Consider the following 19,428-nt stretch of genomic DNA (forward strand, 5'->3'; position numbering starts at 1 on the left):
GCCCTTGGATGGTTTGTCCATCATACTCTGCATTGATGTTTAACTGGAAGGTATTTATAAGTATCCAATCCAGGGTACAGCCAGTACACTGTACCTTACTGTGACTTTGTTCATGGACAATTGCATCTTGCAAAGTCACACTGGGGTACAGCATGTTGGGGTGTAGTGCTCACAACAGTACAAACAAATGATACTATATATATATATATATATATATATATATATAATTATTCATATTTTATAACTGACAGCTTGCTCACACTGTGTGGAGTCAGACTGCTTTTATGCATGCAAACTGGGGTACAGAGCATACTGGTGTGGGGTACAAACAAATGCTACAACAATATTGACTGTATATATTTTTAACTGGCAGCTTGGCTCACACAGTGTAGAGTCAGACCACTTTAAGCACATGCACTTGGGTACAGAGCATGCTGGTGTGCATTGTCCCGTGGTGCAGTGTGCAGAACAGTACAAGCAAATGATACAGCAATAATTGTTTGGATAGATCGAGAGCAGCACCTCTAGAAAAGTCTCCTGTTAGCTTAGACTCACACAAAATAAATACTACACTGATCTGAGGGTGCTAATAATGATGTTCAAGGTAATTGGACATACCTATTTCAATTTGTGTTAAAGAGTATATAAATTGATTACAACATTTTTTCATACATTCAAGATTTATTCAGAATAAAATACAGAATTACATATAAATGGTATCTGTACAGTTTAATGAAATGGCACTGTAGATTTAACAATTCTGTATTCAATACAGCATATTTACTTTGTTGATATTTATTCACAGTATGATACAGAAATCAATCGAACAATGAACCCAATGCAGTAAAAAGAAAAGGTACAATCTCACTGTTTGCGCTCCAAATGTCCCTTCACTTGGATAATACTCACATCGATGATAAATACATGAAACAGAAAATAAAACACAATATAGTGTAATACTGTTTGTAAATAAAGTTCTTTTCCCCTGTGCAGCAGAGATTATAAGTGATGGAAAAAAAAGTCCCAGTAGAGATCAGACGTCCACCTTCTTATGGGATCACCAGAAATGATGTGATGATAACTTGACAATGGGTTCTTACATGTATGCTTACTTGTAAAAATATGGTAGAACACATGTAAAGGTTTCTTTAGAGGAGATATTTCTCCCTTTCTCTTTAAACCATATAATGTGGATGGATACCACTCATGGAAATGTTATATGGAATTAAAGAAGAGGGGAAGCCAGATTAGGGCAAAGAAAACCCCTTTTATGTTATTTAGTATTTTATTGTGTATACATCTTGAATGTACGAAACAAACATTCTTATTCAATTTGTAATTTTGTATACTCTTTAACACAAATTTAAGTAGGTATGGTCCAATTACCTTGAAGATCATTATTAGCGCTCTCAGATCAGTGTAGTATATAATACATATATATATACTGTATATATATATATATACATTTTTCTTTTTTTTCTGGCAGCTCGGCTCACACTGTGTGGAGTCAGACTGCTTTTACGCATGTGCACTGGGGTACAGTGCATACTAGGGTGCAGCGTACTGGGGTGCAGTTTGCATAACAGTACAAAGATATAGCAGTTAATGTTCTATAGAAAACATTAAACATTAAAGGAAACATTAAACATTAAAGGAGCGCTGTTTACAGATAAAAAGTCATTTAATAATAAATATGGTGGAAAAGACCACCTAAATAATAAAAATGAAGTTAGAAAAAACACAGTGCAAATACAGTTGCATAAACAATAATCACATACACAATTGGCGATATGTTAGCTGTGATCGGCCTGAGCGCCAATTATAATTGATGTTACAGTCCACAGTAGTATGTTAGGCTGGTGTCATCCGTACTGATAAGAGGCATATGGAAGAAATGTCTCGACAGGTTAAGAAAAGCTGCTAATAATTGTAGGTAATGAGGTATTTTTGTTTGCTATGTATCACCCCTCACATTCAGGACCATTCTCACCCGTAGTTGTGAATGCTGATTCCCATCAGTAGCAATTAGCGGAGGTGGCTCTCGGCAGCCAACAGCGGCTATATCGGATTATCCGGCAGAGAGAATCGTGGTTGTTGCATAACAGTACAAACAGATTACACAAAAAAAAAAATATATATATATTTTTTAACTGGCAGCTTAGCTCACACTGTGTGCAGTCAGACCATTTTTAATCACACATGCTGGTGGTACAGTGCATACTGGTGTGCAGTGTACTGGGGTGCAGTGCACAGAACAGTACAAACCAATTATACAATATATATTTTTTTTAACTGGCAGCTTAGCTCACACTGTGTGGAGTCAGACCACTTTTAATCTCACATACTGGGGTACATAGCATACTGGTGTGCAGTGTACCACCAGTATGTGTGATTAAAAATGGTCTGACTGCACACAGTGTGAGCTAAGCTGCCAGTGTGCAGAACAGTACAAACTAATTATACAACAATGTTTTTTTAACTGGCAGCTTGGCACACACTGTGTGGAGTCAGACCACTTTTAATCACACATACTGAGGTACAGAGCATACTGGTATGCAGTGTACTGGGGTGCAGTGGGCAGACAGTACAAACAGATTATACAACAATATATATATTTTATTTTTAACTGGCAGCTTGGCTCACACTGTGTGGAATCAGACCGCTTTAAGCACATGTACTGGGCTACAGAGTGTACTCGTGTCTAGTGTACTGGGTGCAGTACAAGAACAGTACAAACAAATTATACAACAATATTTTTATGTATTTTTTTAACTGGCAGTTTGGCTCACACTGTGTGGAGTCAGGCCACTTTTCTGCATGTGCACTGGGGTTCAGAGTGTAGAGTGGTGAAGCATACTGGGGTGCAGTGTGTAAAATAGTACAAACAAATTATATATTTTTTTACTTTTTACATTTTTGTAACTTTTCATTATTTTAAATCACTGCTTATGTCAACGCAGTAGGTGGGGCCTGCGGAGAATTAGTCACTCTGTCTGGACACCACACAGCCACTAAAAATAGCAGAGCAGAGGGCAGCATACAGAAGCATGCCTTGTTTAAGTTAAAAACAGCCACTTGTGTTAGTCACTCTGTCTTGACAACACACAGCCACTTAAAGCAGCAGAGCAGGGCAAAGCAAACAGCAGTGTGCCTGGACTGTAGTGAAATGATGCTGAGTCATTACCACTGCCCCCTAATATAAAATCCAAAACCCATTAGAATCTGTCACCAGGAGGATAATGTTTTGCATCGATCTGGAATTTGAGTCTGGAAGGAATACGCGAGCTGCGGCTCAGAGCAATTCGGATCCCGGAAGTTCAGAGCAGCTCGGATAATCTGAACTGCTCATCTCTACATGCAAAGATTCTTCTTGGGAGACCTGGATAGGGGAGGAGTCAGTTAGCCTTTGCAAACTGGATGCAGTACTACTGTTGCTCCAAATGCTAACCAGGAGTTTGATGGTCTTGTCTTATTTTATGTGATTTTCCTTCCAGATTTTGATAAATAATTTGTATGAACTTGCTGCAAATTATTTATCTTTATTAGCATAACATTCATAATTATCCTCCTCATCCTATTGCAGTTTCCAGAGCATTAAAAAATGGAGAAAGGAGGCTTCTTTAGTATTCGAGTGTCAGAATCAGAAATATCAGACGGAAACATACCACTCATGAATACCATTTGGCACTCCTCAGGTCATTGGGACATTCGAGAACACATCATTTGTTATTCAGCCTTCGGGGTAAATGTAGTAAGATGGGAGTTTTTATAACTGGTGATGTTGCCCATAGCAACCAATTAGATTCTACTTAACATTTATCTAACTGCTTCTAGAAGATAATCGATAGACTTTGATTGGTTCCTATGGGCAACATCACCAGTTCTTAAAAAAACTCTCACTTTAGTAAATTTACCCCTCAATGTACTTTTTTGTGTACAGATTTGCCTGTTTTAAAGGTGACACATCTTGACTCAGAGCGATAAGATGGTACATGCAAGGTTACAGAAAATGTCTGAGTTTGGCTCTGGATTTTGCAGTAGGTCTTATATTGCATGAAAGATCTGTAGCAAGGTGATCATTCACAAATAAAATCATGTTCTGAGCCTTTCCTTGCCATTTTATGTGGTGTATGGCATTTTGGCAATTCTGTGTTTTTTTGGGCCGTTATGTTTCCCTTTATAGTTAAAGGCAGGGGTGGATTGGCACGCTGGGATGCCGGGATAGATTGCTGGTAGGCTGCCCTCCTTGCGCACTTTAGTGGCTTTGCACCCCCAGTGCCAAATAACTATGGTCACTGCAGCTCAAGCCGGGGCTGCAGCGATGAAGGTTCTGTGTGCTACCCACTATCACAACAGCAGAGCGAGAGACATCCCCAGCTCAGCTGTTGTGTTCCTCCGCTGCTGCTGTGGAAGAAGTGCACCCCATGTAAATGTGAGGGGAGCAGCTTCTGCGGCTCTGCCTCTGTCACTCACTGTACATTTCCCACCAGTGTGTGAGCTATGAGGTCCCTCCTCATACCAGCAGCCCAGGAGCGCATCAATCATCTGTACCAAGTCTGCCATGTTCCAGCCAGGAGCTACTGTGTCATCCGCTGGTTAATCACTGATCAGCTCCATAGGGAGACACAAGAAGCTGACCCTCAATCAGCTCTGCACTGGGAAGGAGGGGGGAGGGGGGAGGCTGCGGTGTTCTGTCTTCACTGGCTCCCATGCAGACAGGCTGGGCATGATGAGGTAAGTCAGGCAGTGTCTTACAGATGTGGGGTCACTGCCATTTCACAGTGTCTACTCAGGGCCTGGTTAACAATGATGGTGGTGGTGCAGCTCCTGCCCCCCTTCCCCCCCATGAAATTAGGCCATAGCATATGGATCCTCTGAAAATAGTGCTAGCACAAAAAAAAATTCTATCACCACTCCCCACATAGTCAAAGGCACTGCCCCTGTCTGAGATAACCTTCTGTACTCCGAGTCCCGGGCCAGGCATAAGATTGAGTCACGGCGTGCAATGGTCCTCCACACACAGTACATATATTCTCATATGGGTTGGGCAGTGGCAGATTGGCATGCCGGGATTCCAGTCCAGATTCCGTTTGGCTGGTCCAGACATCCCCTCCATGGCCCCCGTCATCTCCCATGCTCGGCGCTACCCGCTCAGCAAGGGTATGCAAAGCAGGGAGGCGCTGGCCTGGAGAGACGCCCTCCCTGCTCTGTTACGTGCAGTGTCATGGACGCCGATGCTCCTATCAAACTTTTAGAGGCAACGCTGCTGGCATCATCAGCTGGGAAGTGTGGATCTCTTCTACAGTCCCTCTACCTCCTCAGTGGTGGATCCTGATTGCCGCAGCCTGGCTGGAGGGGAGATTGGCAGAAGCTGGACTCTAGGACCTGGCTGCTTGCCAGAGCCCTAATGTCATGTTCTGCACATGCATGGCAACCGTGATCACCTGCTTCTTGCACAGCAGGACATGTCAACCGCACTGCAAAGGACAGGACCTTGCGCTTCCAGTGACATAAGAGCAGTGGCCACCTACTTGCACTTCCATAGGATAACTTCTACATTCTGCAGCCGCTTCACTCCTGCACAGAGCCCTGGGAGTGGCAGGATAAGACGCCGGTGATGGGGAAAACAGCTACTTCTACATGAGTCCATCCAGGTCAGTGGCTAATGGTGGGGGAGCAGACAGGGAATGTACATTGTCACCCTCTGCATGACCCACCGTCCTGCCTTCCTATGTATATGTCCCTTCTATCACCACTGTCACCCAAGTGATGTTAGTGTATTAGAATGCTTAATATTTGTAGACACTCCCTTACTAACATGTGTAAGCCTGAATCTTCAGTGATGGTCCCTGGGACCAGGGGGATGCTGGGAAGTGGGTGGTCCAGTGTGCAGTGTGCCTGGAGTTGGTGAGGGAATAAAGCAGCACAGCAGTGAACTCACATGTCTCTGTGTCCTGATGACTGGATTTGCAAACTTATGAACAAAACAACCCCCGTACGTACGTCCCCTCCGTCACCCCCATAAGTACGTCCCCTCCATCACCCCCGTACATCCTCTCTATCACCCTGTGTGTACATCCCCTCCGTCACCCCTGTGTACGTCCCCTCCATCACCCTGAGTGCATGACCCACTGTCACTCTGTGTGTACGTCCCCTCTGTCACTCCCGTGTATATCCTCTCCATCACCTCATGTGCCTGACCCGCTGTCACTCCCATGTATGTCCCCTCCATCACCCCATGTATGTCCCTTCCATCACCCTGTGTATGTGTGCCACTGTCACCGTGCATGACAAAAAAGAGGGATGTGATTTGTGAGGATGGCTTATCCTGAGAGACCACACCCCTTGGAGTGAAACCACACTGCTCTTATGTCAGCACACACACCTATGTCACATGCAGATATACCTAGAATTGGTCAACTCGCCCTTGCCCTGTCATGGTGCTCCTCCTGTCATTTTCTTCTGGATCTGCCCTGCTCCCAACCCCCACCTCTCCCTTTCTGCCAATCCTGGCTGCACCTGTAAATTGCCACAGCCCTGCTGGATGGAAGTCAGACTGCCTCCAGGTACAAGAACCAGCGGCTTGTTGGAGCCCCAACAGGCGCTGCCTGCTTCCAATGGCAGTTAACTCCAGCCAGCCGGTACATGTAACATAAGACACCGCGCATCCAAGAAACACACTACAGTGGTGGCCGGCCAGGTCAGTGGCTAATGGGGTGAGGGGAAAATAATATGGGAGCTGTCCATACTGGTTTTAGAGGGGGTGCATTGTCTCCATGTGTACTGTTTGTCCCTCTGTCATCCCACATATATGCACCTGTGTCACCCTATGTATGTCCCTGTCCAGTGGCGTAAGTTTGTCCCAGTTGCCCGGAGGCAAGATAAATGCCGGTGCCCCCCTCCTGCCCCAGAAGTATAATAAATATATATATATAAATAAATGAGAGAGAGAGAGAGATGGATAAACACACACACACACACACACACACACACACACACAGTAACGCGCAGCCTGTGCCTCAAACACACACACACAGTGACACCATCCTTGTGCTCCAACCAAACCCACACACAGCAACACCCAGCTTATGCCTTACACCCAACAACACCCAGCCTGTGCCACATACACACAGTAACCCCCATCCTGTACCTCGGATTCTGGGTGTCTGTGATGGGCGCTGACAGGGAGCGGGGTCTGAGGAGGGACAGGCGGCAGCAGAACACACGGAGGAGACTTAGGACCCAGAAGCCACCATCAGAGACCCCCATTATCCTGCACAGCAGCGGCCACTGGCCAGGACCAGGAGACTGCAGTATTTGCCGGGGGAGGGGGCGGAGTTACACAGAAGAGTGAGACAGCCTACACTGCTCAGGTATGCAGGCAGCTCTATCTCTGCATGGCTGCGGCTGCTTGCCGGGACTCCAGTCCCCCACTGATGGTGATGGTATCCCTGAGGAGAGGTGCCCCCTCCAGGCCTGGAGCCCGGCTGCAGCTGACTCCATTGCCTCCCAGAGTTCTGCCTCTGTCCCTGTCACACCACATATATGCCCCTGTGTCACCCTGCATATGTCCCTGTCACCGCACATATATGCCCATCTGTCACTTTGTGTATGTCCTCTGTCACCCCACTCACATGTCCCTCTGTCACCCTGTGTATGTGTGCCACTGTCACCTTGTGCATGACCCTCTGTCACCCTGTGTATATGTGTCACTGTCACCCTGTGTATGCCCCTATGTCACCCCTTGTATGTCACCCTGTCACCCTGTGTATGTCACCCGATGTATATATATATATATATATTTATTATAGGCAATTTGTTAGTGGCGGCACTCACCGGACTTTTATATACAAATAAAGACACTGCACTACCACCAGCTAGTTCTTTGATGAAGGATTAAACGCCAAAATGTTAGTACTGTGCTGGTGGTAATGCAGTGTTTTTATTTGTATGTATAAGTCTAGTGAGTACTGTCTCTAACAAATTGCCTGTCTTACTTCTTTAGGATGGCACCGGGGCTGTTGTAACGTCTATCAGGAGTGTCGGGTTCTGCTGCAGTTCTATATATATATATATATACACATATATATACATATATATATATATATATATATATAAGTGTATAACGTGCTCTACCTGGTGCATAGTGTATAACGTGCTCTACCAGGTGCAATGTGTATAAGTGTTCTGCCAGGTGCAATATGTATAATGTGCTTTATCTGGTGCAATGTGTATAATGTGCTTTACCTGGTACAATGTGTATAATGTGCTCTACCTGGTGCAATGTGTATAACGTGCACTACCTGGTGCAATGTGTATAACGTGCTCTGCCTAGTACAATGTGTATAATGTGCTTTACCTGGTGCAATGTGTATAATATGTTCTGCCTGGCGCAAAGTGTATAATGTACTTTACCTGGTGCAATGTGTATAATGTGCTCTGCCTGGCGCAAAGTGTATACCGTGCTCTACCTGGTGCAAAGTGTAGACATGCACTATCTGGCGCAATATGTATAACATGCTCTACATGGCACAGTGTGTATAGGAGGTTCTACCTAGTGCAATGTGTATAAGTGGCACTACTGTGTGGTGTAATGTGAATTGGCACTATTATGTGGCCACGCCCCTTCCCCATGAAGACATGTCCTAAAATTTTGCTGCTCACCTACGGCGAGCACTTTTCATCCCTCCATTTAATCAGGCTTCTGAGCAATAATCCCACCCCCTTGACAGACTCCACCCCCTCAACAACCCCACCCCTACTAGGGCTGCTTCATAAATTTACCCGGCTGGATTTCGATCCCAAACCGCCCCTGGTTAAAGGTGATATTTTATTTAAGATTGTGAAGATTCAGGTGCCCTTTATATCTTTTTTCCCCTTGACCTCCTTTAGTAGATGTTAAAGAAGTTCTATGACAACACTATTACTGGGTTGCTCCTGCTCTTTTATCAACTGACCCATGATTTTATTTTTTACAGAGGACAGGAGTAAAGTCACTGCAGTTGAAGTTAACCACCACCACACCAAGAGAACGTACAATGTAATAGGGGAAAGAGGGACTGTTATCTCTCCCATGCATTAACCAACAAAGCATTAATTAATGAATTTTTAAAACAGCTTATCCAATTGCGCTGACCTGAACTCTCTTCCAGATCTGGTGAAGGGATTTTGCTGACCTGAACTCTCTTCTAGATCTGGTGAAAACTCTGGAGTTTCTGGGATTGTCAGATAAATTGTTACTTTTTTATAAACAAGTTTTTATTGATTTTAAGTGGTGTGCAATATTACATTTAAAAAACAAAATACATCTTGGAAGCCACCATTGCTACATGTGAATGGTGCATTGAAGAGAACACATATTAGAGGAGGAATTACACATGCTTCAGTTTGGTCAATCCCCATTGCAGCAGAAAGATCAAGGACCCTGGTTTGTGATTCCTTTATATCCCAAAAGACTCTATTTTGATGTGCTGATTTATCTGATTTATTAAGAACCAAGCTGCTGACAGTGTGCAGGGTGTTGAAAACCCACTGGCAACTTAGACTAATTTGGCGTGTTTGGAAAAACAAAACGGGGACCCCTTTCCATAATATGCTTTTATGTGTTCCTGAGTTGTGGGCACCTAGGCAATAATATTTACATTTGTGACCCACATCAAATAATAAATGTTATAATAATACATTTGCAAATTAGTGCCTCCTTTGCCCCAAATAAAAAAAATGAATATAATAATAAAGTTGTGCCCCCAGTTGGAATAAAAATAAAAAATAACTCAAGAAAAAATATCACAAATTTAAAATTGACTTATTTCTTTGTTCACAGTTTGTTCTGAATACATTCCAAATGGATTTAGATGAATTTGTTTCAAAGAGCCCTGGCTAAATAATACGTTCAAATTTGGCATTCTAGCTATTTAATATTCAGAGACATGCTCAGATGATTTGAATCTTGTACTATTTTAGCCCAAGAGTGTATGCATTTTAACACCTACTGTAACACCTGCTTTTTGTAACTATTGTTCTGGAGGTCTGGGATGAGAATGAGATTGGAGAAAGGTTGGTTTTGATGTCTAAACATAATCTGCCACCGATTCCCATCAGACTAGAAATGACAACCTGTCGCGGAGTGTTCTATATGGCAGAGATTTCTATTGCAAATTTGAAATAGATGCTATTTATTCATATTCATTTACTTGTGCTACTCTATTTGTTAGAGAAAGCACCATTTAACTCACATCATAGAAACAGATCACAATGGATTAAAAAGTATTTGATTTTTATTAATTGTACCAGTTGATGTAGGTATATACAACCTGGATCCATTGGACTCTGAGAGGAACACATCATTTGTATGCATATCATGCCCAGTGCTCTATATGCTGAACATTGATCATCATCCACAACAGTTCAGTGATAGATATTTGTTCATTTACCATTGGTCATACTAAGACCATTGCTAAGATATAATCCATCATGCCACGATCTGAAGCCATATTGTGTTGCAATCTAATGCACTAGATATAACCTGGTTGTATATACCTATATTAACTGGTACAATTAAAGGTGTAGACGGTGTATCAAGTTATTCCCACCTCATTGTCTGAGCATCCAATTTCTGTACCCCTGAAGAAGTCTCAGTAAGGGACGAAACGCATTGGGTCAATCTATCTTTCTGCATCTGTGTCACTCAGTGAATCTATACCAACAAAGAAACTGAATGTAAAACTGGATAAATCTGAAGACACAGCTTTGTGAAACCTTATCGATGTTCTTGATGTTTTATTGTATTTTCATGAATACATTTTACTTAAATGTATTTGAGACTTTTATTGTAGACCACTGCAATTAAGTACGTGACCAATACCATCAATCTAGCGCCCTCAGATCGGTGCATTTGATATATATATATATATATATATATATATATATATATATTTACACACACACACTATTAGATGAATTGATGAATTTACACAGATAAAATAGATTTTAGTACTGAATGATACTGTCTCTTTGTCATCATATTCAGATTCAATCTTCTCTTTAAATTGGAAGTATTAATTCCCCTCTTAAAATGTTATGTTTGGATTTATGCATCTTTTTATTACCATATAGAATCTAATGTCACATTTAAGCCTCTTGAATATTATCTTTTTAATCTTTATTTATGAAAATTACTATTGAGACAAATAAATATTTACAATATTCAAGGCTGTCTTTATTACATTCATAAAACATTTGCCTATTACACATAGAAATATGATTATACAAGGCAGACGTTATGGAAAGATGGAACATTTCCAGATTTCTGTCATTAAATATTCATACTATTTAGATTTTCAAAACTTATTATTTATAAAAATGTCTGCACTTGAGAAAAAGTTATCCTATAACTATGGTACAATATGGTATAATGGTTGATTTAAGTAGACTCATGTTTAGATTTGTTGTGCTACAATGGGTCAAAATGTAATAACTTTAGGAAGATAAGTCATGATTATCAGAGGTGAACTCTCTGTTCACTTACAATATTTTGTCACCTTACTGCCCACATTTCCTTTACCTTGGGGGTGAAAAATCTTTAACTAGCGATAAACCCATCAATTTCAAAGGTTAAATGAAATGTCCACACAAGTAAAAAATGGTCAATACCCTGCTGCCCAAAAGTATAAAATCAGGAATCCAAAATTTTGAAGCAGATACTCAACATTACCAATACCTTGTATAAAGAGCACTGATTATATGGCGGCTGAAGGGTATCAATTATATAAATCTAATCTGAAGGAATTTTACAAAAGGGCACTTACTGTGGATTTACTATTTGGCATTTTGGAAAGTGATTTTCAAACCACTGTCAATGTGCACTTAGAAATTGCCAAACTACTGAAGGTTTCAATCAAACTTCTACAAAACAGCTACAAAACCACCACAAAACTGTGGATACATTTTGCCTTAAGCTCTGTAATGATAGAATGGGTACTAGTTTTACACAACAAGAAATCAAGTCTACTGTATATGCCTGATTTGTGCCAAGAGATGTTTTATTATTACTAAATGCTAAAGTTACAGTTTAAATTCCCTTTAGAATGTAAGCTCTCACAAGTAGGGCCAACTTCCCTCATGTGATTATCCTTTTTCTTACTTAAATAATCTTCAGATGCACCAAATCCAGCAGTCTTCTGCCACCTGATACTTATTCCAGTATCATCTGCTGATGTAGCTATGTTTATTTAACCTTTAATATTGTTGTCAACTGTAAGTTGCTGTTTTGATGATTTGTTTATGTACTCTGTACTTGGGTGCTGTGGAACCCTTGTGGTGCCATATAAATAAAGCATAATAATAATAATAATAATAATGATAATAATAATAATAATAATAATAATAAAATACAGTACATAATACTGTATGTACACAATATACTACTATAAAGTATACAATGCATAAAACGGTCTGTTTTTGCACCTATTTTTTTCAATATTAGATTTTTATTGAGTTTCATGGAGCATAAAATAGGAAGGAAGGGGGGTTTACAGGATTAAAAAGGGAAAGGGAAACAGTAGGGTATACACACCATAATGTTACAGCCAAATATTTGAGTTTTTGAGTATAGTAGGTACCAAGAGTCTTCCAATATGAAAACAGTAACATTAAAATCACATACAGTACTAACAAAAATGAAAGAGAAAACAGTACACAAAACTATGATAAAAGGGGTACCATAACTATTGGCGATATACCATAGAGAGCTAAGTTTAGACAAAACTAGGAATGTCATATTGCAATGTAAGGTAGATTAAACCTTGTGTTTAGTTTTCCAAAACTCACTCCAGCCAAAGCAGTGTAGCAATGGGTTTTTGGCCAATAAAGAATATGGAGAACCCGCAGTTTTAAACTCATATTAGGACAGAGGGTGAATGCCAGTGTTGGGCAATCAAGAATTTAGTCAAAATGAGTACTGTATATGACATTACATAGCAGTCATTAGTGGGGATGTCCCTATGAAATACATTCAATTAGAGATAAGCGGGTCCGGTTCTCTGAGAAATGGACCCAACCATACATAAGCCATCTGGGGCGATCCAAAACACAGATCGGATCTCCCTGCCTGCCCTGGATCCCAGATCGAGGCAAAACCTTAGGATCCTGCTGTCAGATCCTGAGGTTTTGTCTTGGGTGCCAGTCCCATTGCATTTAATGAGCTGACTGCTGATTGGATGAGAGAGCCATCATGGCTCTCAACAAATCAGCTTGTGCCCACAGACAACAATTATGCAAGATGGTGGCCTCCACCATCCTAATGGCACTGCTGCCCGCACTGCCAACATTCCCACACTGCCGGCACTCCTGCACTGAGGTCACCGCAGGCACTCCTGCACTGCTGACACAAGACAAATTCACATAGAGGACACAGCTTGCACTGCTGACACAGCCGGCATCCCTGCAATGAGGACACCACTGGGACACCTGCACTGCCAGCACCCCAGCAATGAGGACACTGTCAGCTCCCCTGCACTGAGGACACCCGCACCACAACACTGCTAGCACCCCAGCAATGAAGACACACCACCAGCACCCCTGCACTGAGGATACCACTGGGACACCTGCATTGCTGACATTGCTGGCAGCCCTGCAGTGAGGACACCGATAGCACCCTTGCACTGATGACACAACTGGGACACCTGCACTGGCGATACCCCTGCAATGAGGACACTGCTGGAACCCTTGCAGTGCTGACAATGCCTGAATCACCCTACTGCCAACAGTGCCAGCATATCCACATTGAAGACACTGCCAGCACTCTCACACTGCTTGCACCCTTGCATTGCTGACACCACCAACACCCCCTCACTGAGGACCCCACCTTCACCCACCACTGCTGACATCACCGGCTTACCCAATTGAGGACATCACCAACACCCTCACACTGCCAAAACCACCAGCACACCTGCATTAAGGACACCCCCACAATGCTCACACTCCCTGCCACAGTAAGTGCACTACTGTTGTATCTGACCTGCACTGTATTGTCAAAGTCGAAAAATATTGTAATGCATGCCTAACATACTAACCCCATGCACATGCCCGCTGCGCGTGCACTCGCTCTGCCGTGTGTGCGCATATCCGCAATTTGCGTAACGGAGCTTTTAACGGCCATGCGCCTTAGCGCGTGGTATGCGCATTTACGGTAGGGTTTGTGAACGCATAGAGGGTTATTAGAACATTACATATTTAACCCAAATAGTGTACATTTTAGATATAGTTCCCCTAGACCATGTCAGCGAGTATTACTAGTTTAAATAGTTCCTGGACAGAGAGATTTGCCTTTGCATGATAGGAAGGGTCAGATAAAGGTTGGAAGGTGATGTCTAGTATCCAGCTGTAGGGTATTTTGAGGGTAACATTCCAGTGTTGGTTAGAGAGAGATCGCTTGTTCCTGCGTATAGTTATGTACAAAAGTAGAATATGAACATTAACTGTATTTACTGTATTTTATGTATGCGGCGGGAATCCAGAGGATACCACCCACAAGAGCAGTTGGGGAAAGACATCTCCCACCTATTCAAATCCACCTATGACCTCTTCTGTAATGTAAAGACACATCCCTGTGTCCAATGGACAATGAGATTACAGTGACCATTGTATTGTGTATGCATGTTGTGTATAAAAAGACCATTGTTGCCTGGCCGGTCAGAAGACTCTGAACGCTATCTGTATGACCAGCGGAGGTCCGAGCCGGGTTGCGCTTGCAAACATTCTCACGTATGTACATTCTCTGTAGCCATTATTCTGTTTCGATTTACTTGTTAGCCTGTAGTGTATGATTTGTATTGTTTTACCTTTTGGAATTAATCCACTGAGGCCTTAGAACCCTGTGGTTGCAACTACAAATCAGTGTTGTGTTTTCACTTTCCTGCATGGGCTTTATAGTGTATTAATCTGTTTAAGGTGTACGCACTGCGGGTACATTGTACCACCAGCGCTACTTAAGGTTTAAAAGTATTACATCATTACAGTACTTTGCTGTTAAGGGTTTAAAGTGTAAGCATATCATTACATTGTATCATTAACAAGGTTTAGAGGTTATCCATTGTGTGTGCGCTCGCTGTGTGTCCTCTGTACACTCAGCGCGGCGTGTGTACGCCAAGTGCGTACCACGTGCAGGACTCTGTACGCAAATAGCGTACAAAGTGCATAGCACGTGCATGTAGTCTAGCGGCCATAACGGCTCAACGGTAAAAGTGTATTTAGAGGTATAGCTTTGCGATCTAAGGTAATATCGACATTATCAGTATCTTGCACTATAACTGATGAGCACTTTATCTGAAATTGCACTATAGCCAACCCACACTGTATGCAACTTGCACTATATGTGACCCACACTGTAAACTATATCCAAACCACATTGTATTCTACATTGTATCCAACACGCACTGTATGCTACCTGCACTATATACAACCCACAATGAATTCCACCTACACTGTATCTGACCTGTCCTGTAACCTGGTCGATATTTAACTGTTTGTCCCAAAGTATTCTGCACTGCTGCTTTTTGTAATTGGTGAGACTTTGGGGAGCTGCTCGACGACAAAAAGGCTGATTGATCGGGCTATACATGGACAAAGGGTGTCAGTCATCAGTGACCCAGGGCCTCCAGGAGGGAAGTACAGACTGGGCACTGAGAATAGGCATGTGATGGAAGCATGTGCACTTGCGTATGGTGCATCAGTGTCTGCTTTTGCTATTTTACTCATGGTTTCATTTTTTTTCTTTGCGTTTATTAGCAGATCCAATACAGCTCCAAAACATAAAGGAGATACAGATACAAAACTAAAACCTAAAACCCATTATTTGGGCCCACGCAAATCCCTACATGAAATAAAGCTAATAACGTATTCGGTGTGACAGGAAAGTTCAAAATTTTTAAAATAAGAACAAAAACTGAAGACCAGAGGTTAGTTATGGCAGGGCATGACCAAAAAATGTTGTGGATGAGGGAGCCGACATTACCACAGTTAAGTGAGAGACACATTTAGATAGATGAAAGCATGTCTGGAAGACTGTCAGTCATCTTCAGTTAAAGAGCACAATAGTTTGTCATTCTTATTTTAATAGTGAGGGGAATTTAAAGGGTTTTGGGGGTTCACCATAGTGGCATACCACCATAATATCCCGCCTTTACTGTCCACTTTATTAAATATATCAGTAAGATATTTAGGGAATGTCGACAGCTCGTGTGGGGCTGATGTGACACTAAATAGCCAGTGTCTAAGCTGGAGATATTTATAAAAGTCCCTAGGAGAAAAGCTTGTATCTTAGAGTGAGGTATCAAAACACCACGCAGTTATAAGGGTCAATCTTAAGGTTCTGGATAAGGAGTGCTACACCCTCGAGGGAGACTTCAGTAGAGGGGTAGGAGATATGGTCAGGCCCAGCCACAAATGCTAACCAAGCTTTATGGGTAGCTTGAAATAAGACTGAGCGTGCAATGTAATGTAATTTAGTTGTAAGTGGCAAACTCAAGCAATAGGTTAATGGAAATGGAGAAATCAAACCCATCTCCAGAATGACCCAACTCTTAGGACTTTCTTTAACAAAACACGTCCCCATTTGGGATAAAAGACATGCTAGTTTGTACTGTGTAGGTCGAGGGAAGAAGTCCACTGTCTCATTTCGGAAAGGATAGGGTTTTTTTTTTAGGTTATTATTAATAAATAATATGCAGTTTTTACCTTTTTAAATACATTTAAATACTGTACAGGCCCAAATAAAACATTAAAGTACTTATTATATGCACATAATTGCCTACCAGTTTTTTATGCTGCAATCCAACTTCAGATACTGTATTAGTACTGTAAATATTGCAAATTCATTGCAGCAGCTACAATAATAACAGTAAAAGTATCACTGTGAGGGAGCAAGACAATCAGAAGTTGCTGTGAATCATCAGTGTATATTTTGCACCATAAATGGAGCACATGCAAGTGACTGCCCTCCAGACAGGCACATGACTTTTGTGTAGACCGTTACTGGAGAAAGAAGTTGCAAGTCCTGACTGACAGGTGGTCTGGTCAATGAGAGTGATTTGCTAAAGACAGGAATTACAGAGAGTCTTATCATACAGTGATATTTACATAATCACAGTGAGTGACTGGGAAGTGAACCAAAACTAGAGATGTGCGGTTAATTTTTTTTAGAAATCCAAACTTAATTGAATTCAGGATTTCCATGATTTGGAACTTCCTTAAGTTCAGAATTCAGATATAAACTCCAATTTTTTTTTATTGCTTGTAAGTCCCTCCCTTGTGATGCTAATAATACAGTTGGAACAAAAATTGCATGATTTTAGCTGTTTTTATACATTTTCAAGAAATATAAAATCAAAACCAAATTTGAACCAAAACATTTGAGGGTGGATTTACCAAAACCAAAAAATAAAAACAAAACACTGAGGGTGGTATTGGTAAAAACCACACAGGAGGGTCTGTGCTCATCTAAAACTAATCAAGAACTGTGTGTTTCTGTTTGTAGCCACTAAAGAAATTTAAACAATTTGCTGAATTGGGAAAATTATATGTTATTTTAGTTTTTTTATTGCTGGCATTTAATTATATGTCTATCTTCAGCATTTTGCACCAAAAGAAGGCACTACCCAAAACGCAGCTATCTGTGCAAATCCTCTTTTACACAATGTTAAGGGAGCAAGGCACTGGCCAGTAGGGTTTTATTGTGCAATATACTTGGGGCAACAAAAACGATTTCCCAAAATATTACCTTCTATTTAATTTTTAAAAAAAGCTGAGAAAGGTATCAGAATTACAATCTGCAAAAAAAATAATAAAGCTATGAATATTTTTTATTACCAGTGACAGTTTACACATATTCAGCAGCATTTTAAAGACTAAATTTGAAAATTCACCTCAGTCCCTGCCCCATTGGAGCTTACAATCTATATTCCCTCCCACATGTACACTAGGGTTATATTTTTTTTGTAGGAAACCAGTATTTTTGGGGGATTTTGGGAGGAAACCCATGCAAGCACAAGGTGAATATACAAACTAGAAACTGTAGGAATAGAGCCCAAGACCTCAGTGCTGCGAGGCAGCAATGCTGCCCATTATACCATCTGTGCTGCTACATGCAAACATATGTATTTGTACTAAATCTTTGTCTGGAAATTGGCATTGATCTCTCTAGTTGGTGGACTTTAACTAATGATGTTAGTGTGGTTGGACTTTTACTAATGATGCTAGTGTGGTTGGACTTTTACTAATGATGTTAGTGTTGTTGGACTTTTACTAATGATGTTAGTGTGGTTTGACTTTTACTAATGATGCTAGTGTGGTTGGACTTTTACTAATGATGTTAGTGTTGTTGGACTTTTACTAATGATGTTAGTGTGGTTGGACTTTTACTAATGATGTTAGTGTGGTTGGACTTTTACTAATGATGTTAGTGTTGTTGGACTTTTACTAATGATGTTAGTGTGGTTGGACTTTTACTAATGATGTTAGTGTGGTTGGACTTTTACTAATGATTTTAGTGTGGTTGGACTTTTACTAATGATGTTAGTGTGGTTGCAGTCATATCTGTAATTGTGATCAGCGACAGGAAACTTGTTTCCTGACTTGATTTAATTCTGAAAACCCTGCAACACGGGTTTTTTCAAAAAGCTGAGGGGCTTTCCTATTCAGTTAGTGTACTGAAAATGGGAATGGGACTTTGTGATTTCTATAGAAATCACAGTGTCTTTTTTTCATGCACCTCCACAGCAAGTCTGATTTTTCCTAAAATTATTATTGTTACCAGGACTTGCTGTGGAACCCCAGTGGCATCCCTCCTCCCACCCCAAAGACTAATTAAGCAATTGGAAGTCTCCTGATTAATAAGTTAGCATTTTCTCCACTTCCAAAGAAGGGTGGTTAATTAGTTAGCATTTTCTACCTTTCCAAAGCAGTGTCTTCTGCATCCAGCATCAGGAGCCAGGAATTCTGTAGCAGCAGCAGCAGTGAGTGTAAAGTGCGTTTGATTGAGTGTGTGTCTGTAAGTGTGTGTGAGTGTGAGTGTGTGCGTGTGTGTGTGTGTGTGTGTGTGTGTGTGTGTGCGTATCAGTGTGTGTGTGTATGTGTGACCCTGGTGTGTATGTGAACCCCCCATGTGATGTATTTCTCCAATAGGCAGTGGCTGTAAGAACTACATCAGCCCTTGAGCTTCCCAGCATCCCCAGAGCTTTCTAGCAACCCCCTCCACAGTGCAAAAATGAAGGTGAGAACACCAGGAGCCGCTGAGACCACCTTAGACCCCTGGGGAGATGAGTATCATTTGTTTTTTAACTCGCTGCAGGATATTCAGCACTGAAAACCTCACAACCATTTTTTTTTAAATAAATTGGTTACAAAGTATGCATGGTTTTTACCTCACTAAAC

The sequence above is a fragment of the Pseudophryne corroboree genome, chromosome 5, assembly GCF_028390025.1.
Source record: "Pseudophryne corroboree isolate aPseCor3 chromosome 5, aPseCor3.hap2, whole genome shotgun sequence".
Lineage (NCBI taxonomy): Eukaryota > Metazoa > Chordata > Amphibia > Anura > Myobatrachidae > Pseudophryne > Pseudophryne corroboree.